The sequence below is a fragment of the Pinus tabuliformis genome, chromosome 5_2, assembly GCF_031772625.1.
Source record: "Pinus tabuliformis cultivar Carrire ecotype Pingquan chromosome 5_2, CPIR1, whole genome shotgun sequence".
Lineage (NCBI taxonomy): Eukaryota > Viridiplantae > Streptophyta > Pinopsida > Pinales > Pinaceae > Pinus > Pinus tabuliformis.
Genome location: NC_142306.1, coordinates 411,808,654 through 411,821,162, shown reverse-complemented (window position 1 = coordinate 411,821,162; position 12,509 = coordinate 411,808,654). Strand labels below are relative to the sequence as shown.

The following is a 12,509-nucleotide window of genomic DNA, read 5'->3' as shown; positions in this document are numbered from 1 at the left end:
CTTTGTTTTTTTTTTTTCGGAGCAAGGACAGGGCTCATGGAAGGATTTCTCTTATTTCCTCTCTTGTTTCTTCTAATGGCTGAGGGGCTTGCTAGATTGTTACTAGAGGGAAAAATAATAGGGACCTTCAAAGGAGTTCATATGTGGTTGAATTTATATCTTTCACATATTTTATTTATTGAATCATAATATATTATTATATTGTGATGGTAGTAGACATGACCTAACCAAGTTTTGTGACATTCTAGATTGGTATTGAGATATAATAGGGATCATGGTGGTTAACGTAAGTAAATCACCGATTTCCTTTCTAGGATTGGAGGAGGAGGAACAAGTTTATGGTCTGTATTTTTTTTCTTATTCAAGGGTGCATTTGGAAGATGGATTGAAATATTTAGGTTTCTACATAAAACTAAATAACTATTTGAGACAAGCATGGAAATGGATTGCAGCTAAACTAGACAAATGACTAGAATGTTAGAGTTACAAGTCATTGTCATAGGGAGGAAGACTTATTTTGATTAAATTTGTTCTCGAGGTAATTCCTGTCTACTAGATTTCTATGTCATGGATCCTAAAAGGGATTCTTGAAAATATTAGAAGGATAAGTTTTAGGTTTTTATAGGTAGGATTAGCTGAAAAAAAAAAAAAAAAAAAAAAAAAGAAGAAGAAGAAGAAGAAGAAGAAGTGATGTCATGGGTAAAATGGGAGAAATTGGTTGTAACCAAGTTGTTGGGAGGATGGAGCCTTGAAAACATTTTCCTTTTCTCAAAAATTTTGGTAGCTAAGAGTGTTTGGATGGTTATTCTAGGTGAAAGGTTGTGGTGTTAAATGGTGGCTTAGAAATATATTTTATCCAAACTCAATTGAAGATTGGATAAGGAAGGTTGAAAAGTATAAGAATAATATTTCGGTGATGTGGAAAGTGGTTGTTAAGTATTTTCCATTGATTGGGAGAGATTTATCTTGGAAGGTGTGTGAAGGGACCCTAGTTTGGATTGGGGAGGATGCATGGATCAGGATTAGAAGAGACCACTCATTACTACCACAAATGATTCAATCATTTGGGGATAGAGGTTTTTGCATGTTTTCTCACATTGTAGATCCAATTACAACTTCGATATGGAGGTAGGGATGGATTACAACATACCATTCATACTTCATGGTTAATGGAGTGTATTTATGGAATGGAGTTTTACCATATTTATAGAGGAGTAATGTTCAAATACAAGAATGTCGAGATGAGTTATCTTGGTCTTTTTCTTCTTTAGGGATTTACTCGTCTAGGCTTGTATATATGTTTTTAAATATAGAGGAAGGAAGAAGAGAACCTCAATAGTGGTGATGTTGTTTTTGGAAGATGAAATGCCATACTAAAGCAAACATTTTTATGTGGTGTTTATTTATGAACAAAGTATTAACTTGGGATAGATTATAGGAGAGGAATTGGGAGGGGCATGACATATGTACTCTTTGTGAACTCAATGAGGAGACAAATGGTCATTTTATCATGCATTGTGACTATTCAAAATAAGAGTGGTGGGAAGTGGAGGTACTAATAAGATTGAAAAATTTATCGTCAAGGGATTCTATTGAAATAAGTTTGAAATATTCGGTAGGGAATCAACAAGAAAAAGGATTTTTAAGGCTCTTCCAATATTAGTAACATGGGGGATATGGTTGGTTAGGAACCTTTCAAATTTTGAAGAAAACTAAATTCCTCCAATAAAGCATGTAGCCAACAAGCTTAGCATATTGAGTTAATTCCCACAAGATAAGGAAGAAAACTTAGTAAAGGTTCAAGAGAATTTTTTTTCTTATCAAAGCAACGGGTATTGATTTTTATATTAATAATGAAAAACTAGAACTTGGCCTAGGATCCTTACATATTTCTTCATGTTCCAAATATGTATTACTTTCAAAAGTCAAGAACATGGAAAATCTATTTTTATGACAACCTTTACCTACTATTATAAATAGATGTCGACTATATACTTGACAAAAAACTCCTAGAAACATTCTAAATCTACATTGCATCAAAAATAAAAAAATAAAAATAACAAGATTATCTATCAGAGTAGTCTCATAGTATGCCAACCTCGCCATGTAGTTGTATCCCATCCTTAGCCCATTGTTCCAGTTTCCCTGGTGTGCATGGGCTTCTTCTTCTTAAGTTCTTCACTAGTACCAATCACTCCCACATTGAATAGGTCACCACCACTAACATTATCCTCAAGCTTGAACACCATGATATCATCTGTCATTAGTGTAGAAATTCCTTGTAGATTCAAACTACTAATTGTAATATGCTAAAACAATAGACTTGAATCTACTCTACTCATCAGTGGAAATAATTAAACGACCGTGAAATCATGAAGCATACAAGAGAAATAATTCAATCAACACATTACATAATGATTTTGTGGGGATGTCCATATATAAAAATCCCTGCTATCTGTATATTGCATTAGTTAGAAAATATGAGAAGATTACAATGCTTTTCTTAAGCCTGAGAAACCTCTGCACTATCTCTATCTGTCTCATGGCTTCTTAGACAAGCCCAAACCAATACTTAACCAAATTTTGGCTTGCCCAAGTCCTTATTTCCTTGCATTGTTTCCCTGGGAATTAGCCCACTATTAATTAGGGAAATTCCTCAATATGAATTGTGCAATCCTCACAGGCCTTCCTCTGACTGCATGCATCACCTCTACAATTTAGATGATTATACAATTGATAATACACTGTCCCTAAACTCCAGTCTCAACGGGGTAACTCTAATATCTGAGATGCTTGAGTTATTAATGAGTGAATCATCAGTTAACTGGTTGAACACATGAAGCAACACCCCACTCCTTGACCTCCTACTAGTTCCTCCATTAGTTGGAACTAGTTTAACTGACTTTTAACTCACTTACACCGAATTAATTAATTATAACTCAAAATAAACTCACCATAGGCTCCTAAAATTTAGGAACCACTCTACATGACTCAATTTAAGCCCTCAACTCAAATTAACTGAGCCAACTAATTCAAACTAACTTATTTAACTAATACAAGTTGTTATGAGATGTGGAATTACAATTTTATTCCCAATTTAATTCAAGGACAATTTAAATCAAGATCTTTCTTGATGCTATTTTTAACATTTCTTGTTGCTATTTTCAACACTCCCTCTCAACAAGAAAGGGATTCACATCTATCCCAATCCAATACCTTTCCAATGTTATGCATGCAACACTTCTCACTATTGTTGTTTCTACTGCAACATTTGTAACTTAGAATACAAAATAAATAAAAATAATCACTGAATCAATCTACAATTGTCTACTGGGAAAACTGTGTTGTTGCTGAATCTACTACTAAGCCTCCTACTCTATTGTCAACTCTGCTCTGCACTTATTTGTATTTGAATGACATTGATCCTCCTTCTATTGAATACTGTAGGCCCCCGTAGCAAGGAAATGATCCATGAGACAAAAAACCTCAATGGAACCTGCCCAAATTTATGCAACTCTTGGGACTATTGCTTCACATCGCCCCACCTCACTCCTGGAGTTATAGTTACATGCATGATGAAATATGATCTACTCATATTTTTGTTGCTACTTCTTTATTATTTCTTCTGCACTGCTGCTACAACTACTGCAATAATGAGTCTGATCTGCCTAGATCCTAAAGTACTAGATTCCATAGGGTTGCTGCCTCTGAAACTTGACTCCCTCTAAGTCTCAATCTCCCTGTGGGATATCTATTTGCTCCTTAATCTGCCAATATCAATGATCATAAATTGCTTTTGTTTGAATAAACATTGCATCATTGATCTGCCCACTAGCAACCTTCTACTTCCATTAAGAAGTCTTCTCATTGGGTCTTCTGGATCTGCCCTCTTATTAATGGTTTGGCCATATACAACCCACTGAACTAGGGCTCCACAAATCTACCTCCTAACAACTCATTATTTCTTCAATGATCATTGTACATGAGGACATCAAGGACTAATTCTAATTTGAATCCTACTCTGTAGTGATTCCAGCTTTGATACCATGTAGAAATTCCTTTTAGATTCGAATTGCTAATTGTAATATGCTAAAATAATAGACTTGGATCTACTCTACTCATCAGCAGCAACAATTAAACGATTGTGAAATCATGAATCATACAAGAGAAAGAATTCGGTCAACACATTACACAACTATTTCCTGGGAAAATCCACAGCTAACAACCCCTACTATTTGTATATTGCATTAGTAAGAAAATATGAGAAGATTACAATGCTTTGCTTAAGCCTAAGCAACCTCTGCACTATCTCTATCTATCTCACAACTTCCTAGACAAGCCCATGCTAATCCTTAACCAAATTTTGGCTTTCCTAAGTCCCTATTTCCTTGCGTTGTTTCCTTAGGAATTAGTCCACTATTAATTAGGGAAATTCCTCAATATGAATTGCACAATCCTCACAGGCCTTCCTCTGACTACATGCATCACATGTACAATTCAAATGATTATACAACTGATAGTACATTTTCCCTGAACTCCAACCTCAATCGGGTAACTCTCAAATCTGACATACATGAGTTATTTTTGAGTTAATCATCAATTAACTGGTTGAACACATGAAGCAACACCCCATTGTCTAACCTCCTACTAGTTCCTCCATCAGCTAGAACTAGTTTAACTGACTTTAACTTAGTTAAACTAAATTAATTGATTGCAACTCAAAATAAACTCAAGTTAAGCCCTCAACTCGAATTTACTAGGCCAACTAAGTCAAATTAACTTAGTTAACTAATACAAGTTGTCATGAGATGTGGAATTACAATTTTATTCCCAATTTAGTTCAAAGACAAATTAAACCAGGATCTTTCTTGATGTTATTTTTAACATTTCTTAATTCAAAGACAAATTAAGTCAGGATCTTTCTTGATGTTATTTGTAACATTTCTTGTTGCTATTTTCAACAGTTAGCTCTATGTGAATTTCCAACATGAACTGATCCAGTTTCCCTTGCATTAGTTCATGATTTGCGTTCATTAGAAGCTGACAATTTTTATGCTCCTGCTCTTTTATTATATTTGTGTATTGAAGGGTATGAAAAAATCCTTCGACCGATTCAAGTAATCATGCCAACAATATATTAGTTTTAACCTATTCATCCTCTTGAGGCTGATCTCCCAAATTCATCATTGTTGGGTTATGATTCTCTACGAGTTGCGTTTCTGTGAGTGGCGGTCGCCTCTATTTGCGGATATGAACAATCAATAGGAATGTGAAGTGGAACTGAAATACCACAGAACACAATATATATTGATACCTTCTCCTAAGATGCCTCCTAGATTTATTGTGGAGCGAAGTTACCATATCTATGCTTGAGTATTGAGAAACACCACAAAATTTCAATTGCATGATACGAAGGAATAAGGGAATTAACACCAGTTTGCAAAACAATGAAGGCATAAGTAGGATAAAGGATGTATTAACAATTTCCATCCTTGTCGCATTGAATTTTGATGCCCCTTATTTTCCTATTTCACTTCCTCGGGACACTAGGCGATGGAGTGATTGAGACAAAGGTTTGTTCCTTTCAAACTTTGTGGGAAAAGCATTAATGAGGGCCCCCCATCCTTATTAATTCATAATAGCTCTCGAGTTGTGACCCACTTTCCTAAAGTGAGAGGTGTGTGGATGACATTTTCTTCACAATTTTGTTCATTTAATTGACATTGAAGTCCATTAATTTATTTATATAATTGTATTCCATAGTTTCAATGGTCATGGAATGGGTGAGTTGTATAACATCCCATGGTCCACTTCAAGTTTCCCTTGTTCCAATGCTACTCCTATATTGGCTAGGGAGTTTTCCATTATGTTCATTTGTCTAAGCACACGATAGAATTAGATTTTCTCAAAAATTTGTATTTGCAAAGGGATCCTCTGCAAGATGGGGGGATAAACTGCACTTTGCAATCCTTTGGATTTCCACATATGATGAATAACAATCATTAAATCTCCATATAATTTTATTTTGGTGATTTTGTTTACCAAAACTATTTCCAATCCTTGCCAAAGTGCTAGGTATTAAGCTTGATTGTTGGATTCCATTCCCAAATCCCAAGCATATTGTGTCCCTATTTGTTAGGATAACCTCTCGCTCTTACGACCCCTGGTTCAAGAGAAAATTGATAAGAGATTTCCCAGGGATTTTTTGATGGTGTGTCACCAGGGGATCCTATTGTATGTGGAGGGGAAAGGATCCTATTCTTTGTAGATAATATTTCCATCAAGTGTAAGGAATGATTGGAGGAGGGGATAAATAATTATGGAGAATTGATGGCACTAAAACTAGTATTGTTGTTGAAAAATGAAATATATAGATATATATATATATATATATATATATATATAGATATATATATATATATATATATATCTATTCTGTGCTTAGTCGTGGAAAAATACATGGGTGATTTACAAGTTGAGACAAATAAGCCATGCCCATTTGCCTATGTTCACTACAAAAAGATACAATACACTTATTTAGCTTACTAGGATATGCTAGAAAAAATTGAGACAAAAGGATAACACAAAAAACCAGTCATTGCAACTGAAGGCGAAGCATAAGGATCAACAGAGCGATTTAAATCAATGCTCAAGTTCTAAACTTAAGAAGGATTGCTATGTTCTTTAGGAAGGGAGCCCAACTTGGTCACCTGGAGTTGAAGCTCCTCAATCATGTTGTGCAACGCTCCAACCTTGTCCTCCAACTTTGCAACCTACTTGCATTTGGGTTCTATAACTTCAGAGTTTTCACAGGCCACCACCTCTTTTCGGTACAACAAGTCCTTAATGTCGAAGAGCTCTGCTTTAATCTCTGCAAGCTCATGTGCACATTGTACACATACAACATTAGTTGAGGGGACCAAGAAACTCTGTTCTATACCCATTGTCAGATTCTTTGCCTCCTTTTCCACCACCCAACCAGAGCATGCACCATTGTACTGTGGAGTGAACACGGAAGGCAGAACACCGATGGGGAACTTCCAAAATTGAAACCCACAGAGCATGCTAGGGAAAACTAGAGCGCTACCCAAAATGGAGACTGCAGACCGAGTCCCAAACGAAGGTTGCAGTCCCACACCCTAGAGACTCTCTCGAATTCTTCTCACTAAGCAAACTAAACGTAATCCAACCCAAATTATAAACGACAAGCAAAATGGTAAGTTGCATACATCCTAACTAAAATTTATAATAGTGGCACTGCAGATCCCTCGCGTGACGGGGCAGAGATGAGCTTGAGCCTCTAGGATCCCTATATAATGTCATCATTTCCCTGAGAGGAGAGAGAGCTTCCATTACTTTTAGCCGAGAGCTTGAGCGGTTGGCCTGCCTAGTCTGGGCCATGAGAAGTAAATGCAACATGAAGGATGAGAGGGCTTGCATGGCTAACAACTTCAAAATCCTGCGATAAACCTTGAACCAAGAACTAGACATGAAGCCTCTCACGCTTTGATGCATATTTGACCCATGAAGCGTCATGTGGAGGGGAAATTGAGGGCCGTGCATTGGGAGAGAGAGGAGGTGTATCATCATGCAGGCAAGCGAGGGTGGGTGGAATGACCTCATAATGTAGTTAACCGACCGAACAAGAGGGGAATAAATACCAACTTTCGGACCAAAGGAGATAAGCCATAAGTGCCAAAAATGAGAGGGGTTATGGGGTGAGAACATTATGGGACTAAACATGAGGGAAGTTAGGGTATAGGGTGGAGACTAGGGACCCCATTAATTTCCAAAGACCCTTCATTTAAACTACATGCTTTATTCGACATCAAGTCCACCTTTGGATTGAGGTTTTAGAGAATACGCCAAGTTCATGAGCTTTCAAAGGAAATAAGAATACTTTGAACATGATAAAGAGTTTGGTTTAGGTGATTGTCTTGTGCAGGGGAGGAGTTTCTTAAATTCTAAATACCAAGTAGGAGTCTTCCATAATTGTAATTTTTAAATCTTCCCTCTTCTGGGCTAGGAGAAGCCCCATATACAAGCCATAAAATTCCACTTGATTATTGGTCCTGATACCTAGACCCCAGGCGTACTTATCCACTATTATTCCTTCAGGATTGAAGAGAATCCCTCCTCCTCATGCCACCCCTATGAAAAAGGAAATAATAGTTTACATGTGTTTAGTGATTCCTAGGTTGTAATCAAATCGGTATAAGATGAACAAAGATGTGACAATGTGTTTCTAAATTCTATCTTGGAAGAGGTCAAAGAATTGAGAGTATTTTGAATCATCTTACTCTTTCGCATGTGTATAGGAAGAGAAACATGGAAGCTTATAATTTATCCAAACATGGAATTTAGATGTAGCGTGGTACTTGGATGATAACAGAAAATAACATAGAATAAGAACAAGGAAATTTCATAATATTAACGCCCTCCTTTTTATGAATTAATGATGAGAACAAAAAATGTTCATATATTAAGCCTTTCTCATCTATGATCATAGCTTATTCTTTAGCAATTATGATCATTCTTCTTATTCTAATAAAAAGTAAAATTACATTTCCATCAAAGAAAATATAAATATCATTTAAATAGAGCTTTATGTGATAAAGAGTTGTGAAAGAACAATTTCATATGAACCTATTTTTTATTATTTTTCCCATAAACAAATAAATAAAACTACACATTCAAAAAATACAATAATAAAACAAAATTATGATCCCGATCGGGATGAGGAAACGTGGCGGTGATAAAGGCAGGAGCATTTATCATAAGGACAGGAAAGTTGGAGGTGACCGTAGGGATCAGGCTACCTTCTCAACAAACGAAATGAGTATTCGGTCAGATCAAGGTTCAAGTGGCAGAAGTGGGAAAGGTGGTATGCAGTTGATTAGGAGAAATGGCGGTGGTAATGGGAGGGAGAAAAGGACGGTGACGAAGCATAATATGAAGGTGGTGGGGGGTAAGGGAAAGGATAATGCAGACAGAGTGAAGGGGGAACGGATTGAGGAGCAGGGCGGAAACATGACCAGGGTGAGTGAGCTTGGGTATGTGCATATTGCTTTCTCCACCTTACTTGTTTCAAATTTTATCAGTAGAATGGATAACAGGCAGTCTTGGGAGGATATGGAGGTTGATAAGAGTCTAAGGAAGCTGGGCCGGTCCCATGTTTCTCACGGTGAGGGTCACCCGGAGGGGTCCTAGGGTGGGTACCCTGAAGATAAAAGAATTTGCAGTCGGGGGCAAGGGCTGAGAAGTAATGCGGGCAACCAAAGTGCGACTCCCATGGTTGGTATAAAGGGGAAGATAGGTAACAGAGAGTCGACGATAGACCCCTTAACTGTGTATCTGACTTGCATGACAGAGGGAGTTCTGCATCTCTTGAACTCGGGGAATGTTTATCAGGACCTGAGTAAAAAAACGGAAGGGGAGTGTAGTAGGAGTAAGGAAATCTCCAAAAGTCAAGTGGATAGCGATGAAGCGGATGAAAATGTTGTTAAACTAACACCCGTGATTGATATCTGTGAACAGGAGAAGATAGAAGAGAGAATGGCTCGACAAGGTCGAAGGCGTGGTCGCGGAGGCAGAGGTCGTCCGAAGCAAAGCATCCAGGGTGACAGAACTGTGGAAGGACCAAGGGACCAGCGTAGAGGAAGGCAGTCAGCCCAGACTGCGGCCCAAGAGGCAACCCGTGCTTATCAAGAAGACACTGACGAAGACATTCGTTGTATAATCCAAAACCTGGAATCCAGAGTCATGGAAGAACAGTCGGGTTTGGAAACTGAAGAGTGGGTTGCTATGGTTAGTGACCCAGGTTACACAAGGGGTAGACGGACTCTCTATCAGCGGTCTCTGCACATTTACTAGATTCTGAAGAGCCTTTTGGCTAAGGCACTGGAACAAGTTGCTAAAGAAATGGCTAACACCGCCAATGGATTGCCAAACCTTCAGAAGGAAATGAAAAATTTCCAAGTCATTATGATAAACCAGAACAATAAGTTGGAGGAGATGTCCCAGACTTTATCCAAGATGGCTGGCCTGCTCCCAAGCCAAGAAGATCATGCGAATCTCCCTATGGAAACTGACAAGGAGAATGGAACTAGAAAGGTCTGATGCTGTGGACGAGATGCTGGAGGTTTTTTGTTTCTCTACCTATATAGTCTTACGTTAAATAGAAGCTTAATAGGTAATTTTAGTTGCTTGGTTTATATAGCCAGTATGGACAAAATTATCAAATTTTGGTTTTGGAATGCCTATAGTAAACTTCGGTGGCCAACAGACCTGGTTTCCCCTCGGGGCAGGTTGAGACCGTTGCAACAGTGTATCTGGTCTTTATTTTCAGTTTGGCTAGAATGAATAAAACTACCTTATTTACACAAAAAAGTTAATAAAACAAAATTACCAAAATAAATTCATTCATTTTTTTTTTAATATAAAATAATACAAATACACTATCCTCTTATTTTTTTCACATAAATAATTTAATATAAATATTCAAATATTTTTCTCCATTTATAAATAACATATTTAATAAATAATATAAATTAATACAAAATATTTCCACACATACACCTAATCAAATATCTAATAACAAATAATTATTTCCTTCAACTCATCATAATTCATCCCATCAACTGAAAATATGTTACGCTCTAATTCCTTTGACCAAAAATATGAATACAAACAACACAAATAAAACCTACATAATACCTGGTTATCAACCTATTAAACTAAAACCTAAACAATACTTGGATAATTTTATACACTTTGATAACAACCTGTTGAACTAGGCTCTGATCCACTTCTGAATTACATTATTGCCACTCTAGTTTGGATCCTGGTTCTTCATCATTCAAAGAAAACACTCTGCCTGCAAACTCCTTCAATGCAATATCATGCACTTGGTAGAACATATTCTCCCATCCAAGGGGCTTGATGGCCCTGCTGCCTACACACGAAGCTCGATCTTGGGACACAACATGCCTAGACTCTTTCCAGTCCACAACGTAGGCAGACACTCTCCTCCGAAACTTAGCCTTGAAATCACTCCAAACCTGATACTTATAGTGATTGACCACCGCCTTGGAGGCCTTCACATACACCGTTCTGTATCTCTTCTTCAACTGAAAGCGATGTATCACGTTGAGCAACGAAGGAGAAGCAGCTTCCAGCAGAAGTATAGATTTGTAGCGCTTCTCCTTCCTCTCCCCGCAACTGTACCCCTGAGTAACCCCTCTCTGTGGGTGCACATGGAGATCTGATGGTCCAAATTTTCCGCATCTCAGAGAAATTTGCCCTGTCATTGCAGCTCCTGGTTTACGTACTGTACTTAGATTTAAAATTAATTGTCTCAAAGCTTCTTTTGACGTACTTTTCTTAAATGGGGACCCAATAATGGCATTGGCCTTGATTTGCTTCAGCGCACGAACGAGAAAATACAAACTCGTCAACGTCAGTGTACATCATCCACAGGCACTTGTGTTTGGCCATGAGAGCACAGTGTGAGAATCCAGATTCCTGTGTCTTGGCCCATGGCCATGGATGCCTGCTTACCTTGTAATTTTCTGACAGTAACCCTTAACAGTTTCTGCCAGATTGTCTTCACTGTTGTTATCGTACAGAAAGAAGTGTTCCACACCCAGATGAGAATGGTAGATAACCCATTCTCTTATGTATTTTGCAACGTTGAACACCATGGTGCAGGCGCAGAGTACTTTCATTTTCTGTGCATTATCTTCACTACTACTTTTGTTTGAATGAGGAGATGGTGGGATTTCATAATAAGCGACTGATGGAATTGATCCCATGGATTCGAAGCGTGATTTGGGAGTCAATGAGGTGATGACGAACTGGTTCACTGGGATACTCGCATATAAAGACTTCTTGTGCAGAGAATGTGACCATTGTTTCAATGGTATCGTTGAACATGCAACGTCGATATTTGGCTTCAATGTTGATGCCCTGTCTATTGTTTATCCCTTTGGCAAATACAACAATATCCCTCTCTATGGCCAAGCTCTCATATACCATATAATCCCATTTGATGGGGCTGGAATAATCAAAATAACCCAATTTTTCTGTGATGATCTCTGGTAAATCTGAGCTATAATTAGTGGTGCCCAGAAGGGTAAGTGATGTTGCAGACCAGTGGGTAGCAGGGGAAGAAGCCTGGCATTTCACTGCAGCTCGTGGTTGGGTAGAATATCCAAATTGTAAATACTCGAATGCATTCACTGGTGTATGGATTTGTTGCGAGAATGAACAGCTGAGGGATGATTTGTGGGATATCAGTTTGGAGTTTGCAGAGGGCAGGCGTACTAAGAAGACTACTTCCTCAGGAAGTAAGACAATGTCTTGGATGAAGGAAGTCCTGTTGGTTTGATTGGTTAGCAATAGGGGATAGCTCTTTGTGAATCTCGCAACCTGTGGTTTATACAGATTGGGTTCTTTCTCCATCAAGCTTTCTTGCAGGCTTCCATATTGGAATAAAGAAACATTACTTG

General features: G+C 37.8%; 1 pseudogene; it reads right to left on the bottom strand.

The window, feature by feature from the left end:
• Positions 1 to 10,820: 10,820 nt before the first annotated feature.
• On the bottom strand, positions 10,821 to 11,309 carry LOC149159268 (glycosyltransferase family 92 protein At1g27200 pseudogene; annotated as a pseudogene).
• Positions 11,310 to 12,509: the final 1,200 nt, after the last annotated feature.